Source organism: Mustela nivalis (assembly GCF_964662115.1).
Source record: "Mustela nivalis genome assembly, chromosome: 3".
In the NCBI taxonomy this organism is placed as follows: Eukaryota; Metazoa; Chordata; class Mammalia; order Carnivora; family Mustelidae; genus Mustela; species Mustela nivalis.
In genome coordinates this window covers 6,867,527-6,873,479 of record NC_139022.1, presented here as the reverse complement: position 1 = coordinate 6,873,479, position 5,953 = coordinate 6,867,527, and the positions used below count along the sequence as shown (strand labels likewise).

General features: G+C 38.5%; 1 pseudogene across 1 annotated transcript; it reads right to left on the bottom strand.

Moving 5' to 3' along the window:
• Window positions 1-4,543: 4,543 nt before the first annotated feature.
• Window positions 4,544-5,718, bottom strand: LOC309861484 (proteasome subunit alpha type-1 pseudogene; annotated as a pseudogene). The gene has a single exon. The product of its transcript is annotated as a proteasome subunit alpha type-1 pseudogene (transcript).
• Between the last annotated feature and the right edge of the window lie 235 nt (window positions 5,719-5,953).

The following is a 5,953-nucleotide window of genomic DNA, read 5'->3' as shown; positions in this document are numbered from 1 at the left end:
GTGAAAAAGGCTGTAGTTCTATAGAGCACCGGCAGGCATCACCACCAGACTCCCTCATGGACGCCACCACCTAGATGCCCTCAGGAATGCTGGTTCCACAGGGACCAAGACCTGGCTTCTTCGCCCCACTCCTTGGTTCAGTTCCAGTGGTGGCCATTCTGGGTCCATGGGCTTAAGTCCCTGTCACTAACCGCCCAACTCCACCAATTTCCCCTAAGATCTTTTGCTCTTTTTGAGTGCTTTCAACCAGACTTCAAGCTAATGCTGGTCCCCAATATCAGGGCACTCTCATATTGGGGTATTACTTGGGGTCACTTCTGGTGGCTCCCTTCCCCTTTTGTTTATCTTCCAATAGCAGTCTGATGTTCCCACTCTGCTTTACCTGTCTTGGCATCTTCTGCATCTTCTGGCCCTGTAGAGATCCAGAAGTGTATAATTCTAATCTCAGGCTGATTTCCTGGGTGATCGGAGTTCTTTGGTAAATAATCAGCTCACTTTAGGGGACAGGTTGAAACAGAGCTTCCTTCTCTGCCATCTTGTCTCCCCCACACATTGGTTTTCTGATACATTAAACCAATCTCATGAAAACCATGATATTTATATTTTATGTAAAACCAGACAAAAACATATTGAGCTAAATAAATGCAGAATAAAAAGTAAAAAATAAATAAACTATAGTATGCTTCCTTGATAAAGACATAACTACATTTCACAATATGACATTGGTAAATGTTTCATAATTCTATATAGTGCAATTAGATCATAACTATATGAGATAAAAATATTAGAAAATACGAGAGAACACTATTTTCTGAAATTTAAATGAGAAAGATTAGTATCAGGGTACGTGGATGGCTCTATTGGTTAACATACAACTCTTGATTTTGGATCATGTCATTATCTCAGGGTTGTTAAATCAAGCCACACATCAGGTGCCACCCTCAGAGGAAAATATACTTGCTCCTCTCCCTACTCCAGCTATGCTCTCGCTTTTTCTCTCAACTAAATAAAATCTTTAACAAAATAAAAAGATATTCAATACTGTAAGTAATTTTAAACTATATAATTATTCTCTCTTCATATTTTCCTTTTAAATTAAGCATGTATCGTTTAAAAGAATTTTTATCAATATATGCATTGTAATGCAGACAAATGTGTGCACTGAATACATAAAAATGCAAAAATGAATGTTATTCCATATATATGTGTGACGATCACACCTACATGTTAATTATTAAATTAATTTAAGTATTTATACATAAATTAATATATCCTATGGAAATAGTGACTGATAATTTTATTTATTTATTTATTTATTTTTAATTTTCAGCATAACAGTATTCATTATTTTTACACCACACCCAGTGCTCCATGCAATCCGTGCCTTCTATAATACTCACCACCTGGTACCCCAACCTCCCAACCCCTGCCCCTTCAAAACCCTAAAATTGTTTTTCAGAGTCTATAGTCTCTCATTGTTCACCACTCCTTCCAATTTTCCCCAACACCCTTCTCCTCTCTAACTCCCCATGTCCTCCATGCTATTTGTTATGCTCCAAAAATAAGTGAAACCATATGATAATTCACTCTCTCTTTTTGGCTTATTTCACTCAGCATAATCTCTTCCAATCCCATCCATGTTGCTACAAAAGTTGGGTATTCATCCTTTATGATGGAGGCATAATACTCCATAGTATATATGGACCACATCTTCCTATCCATTCGACCGCTGAAGGGCATCTTGGTTCTTTCCACAGTTTGGCGACCGTGGCCATTGCTGCTATAAACATTGGGGAACAGATGGCCCTTCTTTCACTACATCTGTATATTTGGGGTAAATAACCAGGACTGCAATTGCAGGGTCATAGGGAAGTTCCATTTTTAATTTCTTGAGAAATCTCCACACCGTTCTACAAAGTGGCTGCACCAACTTGCATTCCCACCAACAGTGTAAGAGGGTTCCCCTTGCTCCACATCCCCTCCAACACATGTTGTTTCTTGTCTTGCTAATTTTGGCCATTCTAACAGGTGTAAGGTGATATCTCAATGTACTTTTAATTTGAATCTCCCTGATGGCTAGTGATGATGAACATTTTTTCATGCGTCTGATATTTATTTGTATGTCTTCATTGGAGAAGTGTCTGTTTATATGGTCTGCCCATTTTTTGATATGATTATTTGTTCTGTGTGTGTTGAGTATGAAGAGTTCATTTTAGATCCTTGATATCAACCTTTAGTCTGTACTGTCATTTTCAAATATCTTCTCCAATTCTGTGGTGTGCCTCTTTGTTTTCTTGACTGTTTCCTTGGCTGTGCAGAAGCATTTGATTTCAATGAAGTCCCAAAAGTTCATCTTCGCTTTTATTTCCTTTGCATTTTGAGACATATCTTGAAAGAAGTTGCTGTGGCTGATATCAAAGAGATTACTGCCTATTATCTCATCTAGGATTCTGATGGATTTCTGTCTCACTTTGAGGTCTTTTATGAATTTTGAGTTTATCTTGGTGTACGGATTAAGAGAATGGTCGAGTTTAATTCTTTTACATATAGCTGTCCAGTTTTCCCAGCACCATTTATTGAAGAGACTGTCTTTTTTCCACTGTATATTTTTTCCTGATTTGTCGAAGATTATTTGCCCATAGAGTTGAGAGTCCACATCTGAGCTCTCTACTCTGTTCCACTGGTCTATGTGTCTGTTTTTATACCAGTACCATGCTGTCTTGGTGATCACAGCTTTGTAGTAAAGCTTGAAATCAGGTAACGTGATGCCCCCCATTTTATTTTTGTTTTTCAACATTTCCTTAGCGATTCGGGATCTCTTCTGATTCCATACAAATTTTAGGATTATTTGCTACAGCTCTTTGAAGAATAACGATGGAATTTTGATCAGAATGGCATTAAAAGTATATATTGCTCTAGGTAATATAGACATTTTAACAATGTTTATTCTTCCCATCCAAGAGCATGGAATGGTATTCCATCTTTTTGTGCCTTCTTCAATTTCTTTCATGAGTGTTCCCTAGTTCCTCGAGTACGGATCCTTAACTCTTTGGTTAGGTTTATTCCCAGGTATCTTATGGTTCTTGGTGCACTAGTAAATGGATTCGATTCCCTAATTTCCTTTTCTGTATTTTCATTATTAGTGTATAAGAAACCCACTGATTTCTGTACATTGACTTTGTATCCTGCCACTTTCTGAATTGTTGTATGAGTTCCAGTATTTTGGGGGTGGATTCTTTTGGGTTTTCCATATAAAGAATCATGTCATCTGTGAAGAGATAGAGTTTGATTTCTTCATTGTCAATTTGGATACATTTTATTTCTCTTCTATCACAATGTGTTCTATCACATTGATTGCTTTGTGAATGTTAAACAATCCTTGTAGCCCAGGGATGAATCCCATCTGGTCATTGCGGATAATCTTTTTAATGTGCTGCTGAATCCTTTTGCTAGGATCTTGTTGAAAATCTTAGCATCCCTATTCATCAGTGATATTAGTCTGATATTCTCCTTTTTTGTAGGGTCTTTGCCTGGTTTGGGGATCAGCGTAATGCTGGCTTCATAGAAGGAGTCTGGAAGTTTTCCATCTATTTCAATTTTTTGAAACAGCTTCAGGAGAATAGGTGTTATTTCTTCTTTGAAACTTTGGTAGAATTCCCCAGGGAATCCATCAGGACCTGGGCTCTTGTTTTTTGGGAGGTTTTTAATCACCGCTTCAATCTCGTTACTAGATATTGGTCTATTCAGGTTGTCAATTTCTTCCTGGTTCAGTTTTGGGAGTTTATAGTTTTCCAGGAATGCTTCCATTTCATCTAGGTTGCCTACCTTATGGGCATATAACTGTTGACAACTTCTGATGATTGTTTCTACTTCCTTGGTGTTCATTGTGATCTCTCCCTTTTCATTCATAATTTTATGTATTTGAGCTTTTTCTATTTTCTTTTGCATTAGTGTCACCTATGGTTTATCAATCTTATTGATTCTTTCAAAAAACCAGCTTCTAGTTTTATTGATATGTTCTACTCTATCTCTGGTTTCTAAATCATCAATCTCATCTCTAATCTTGATGATTTACCTTCTTATGTGTGGATTTGGTTTGATTTGTTGTTGATTTTCCAGTTCTTAAGGTGTAGAGACAGCTGCTGTGTTCTGGATATTTCAATTTTTTTTTAAATTTACAGTCATCACCATTTTTTTTAAAGATTTTATTTATTTATTTGACAGAGAGAAATCACAAGTAGATGGAGAGGCAGGCAGAGAGCTAGAGAGAGAAGCAGGCTCTCTGCTGAGCAGAGAGCCCGATGCGGGACTCGATCCCAGGCCTCTGAGATCATGACCTGACCCGAAGGCAGCGGCTTAACCCACTGAGCCACCCAGGTGCCCCTGGATATTTCAATTTTTTTGAGGGAGGCTTGGATGGCTATGTTTTTCCCCGTTAGGACCGCCTTTGCTGTATCCATAAATTTTGGATCCAAGTGTCTTCATTGTCATTTGTTTCCATAATTGTTTCAGTTCTTCCTTGATCTGGTTGATCCAAGCATTCTTTTTTTTTTTTCAGGTAATACAATTTTATTTCACAGTTGTCTTTAAAAACACAAAGACACTATGTTCTTCATATAAAAACATTAGTACAGATAACTATACTTACTAGAAAATGATTATATAGACCCTCTCAAAGAAAAATCATACCATTATATGGTTTCAGACAAGTTGCTTAGGAAAAACACATCTGGACTAATTCCTAAAACATACCATAAGACCACCCTGCATCTTTTGGTTCAAAGTATAGATTACTGTCATCAGTACATGTTCCTGAATTCTTACAGATTTGATAATACACACATAGACTGGCTTGTAACTTAATGTTCCATTGGTTCATCAGCCTTTTCTGCAGGTTCATCAGCAGGTTGAGCAGGCTGTGCCTTTCTCTGCGGTCTTTCTTCAAGACCTTCCAGGAATGGAGATACATCATCATCATCATAAATCGTGAACTCCAAGTCTTTACCAACAATTCCAATGGAGACATTCTTTGTAGTTAGGTCCTGTTCTGCCGGAAGCGTCTCTCGTAAGGCACGCAGACCATGTTTCACCAGTTTATTTAAATTGCACTCCATAAATCCAGACATATGTCTCTCCAAGTAAGTACGAGCTGATTGAGAACGGGCTCCAATGGACATAGCTCTACAGTCAAAATAGTTGGCAGATGGACAGGTTTGGAAAATGTGAGGGCCCATATCATCATAACCAGCAATCAGCAGTCCAACACCATATGGTCTCCGGCCATATCGCTGGGTTGGTATCTGGGTCTTGCTTCCAATTAGAGATACAAGACGAGACACAGGAAGAGGTCTGTGAAATACAAATCTGGAATCCAAACACTCCTGGCGCATAAAATTACATAACAGTCTAGCATCAGCAGTAAGTCCCGCAATTGAGATACCAATATGGTTGTCAACATGGAGAATTTTTTTCTGATGAGCTGCAAGCTCTGATTGTGCTCTCTTTAGTGCAACCAACACTGCATGGGTTTTTTATTTCAGACCAACCGTGGCTGAACCTTGCTTGACAGCTTCCATTGCATACTCAATATGATGAATCCTGCCCTGAGGGCTCCAAACAGTGACATCATTGTCATACTGGTTGCAAAACAGGGTTCCGGTGCGGATCTGGCTGCGGCCTCCTGCAGAGGTGCGGAATCCGAAAGGTTGCCAAAACTACCGCTCCTGATCCAAGCATTCTTAAGCAAGGTGCTCCTTAGCTTCCAGGTCTTTGATTTCCTTCCATACTTTTCCTTGTGATTGCACTCCAGTTTCAAAGCTTTGTGATCTGAGAATGTGCAGAAAATAATCTCAGTCTTTTGGTATCAGTTGAATCCTGATTTGTGACCTAGTATGTGGTCTATTCTTGAGAAGGTTCCATGTGCACTTGAGAAGAATGAGTATTCTGTTGTTTT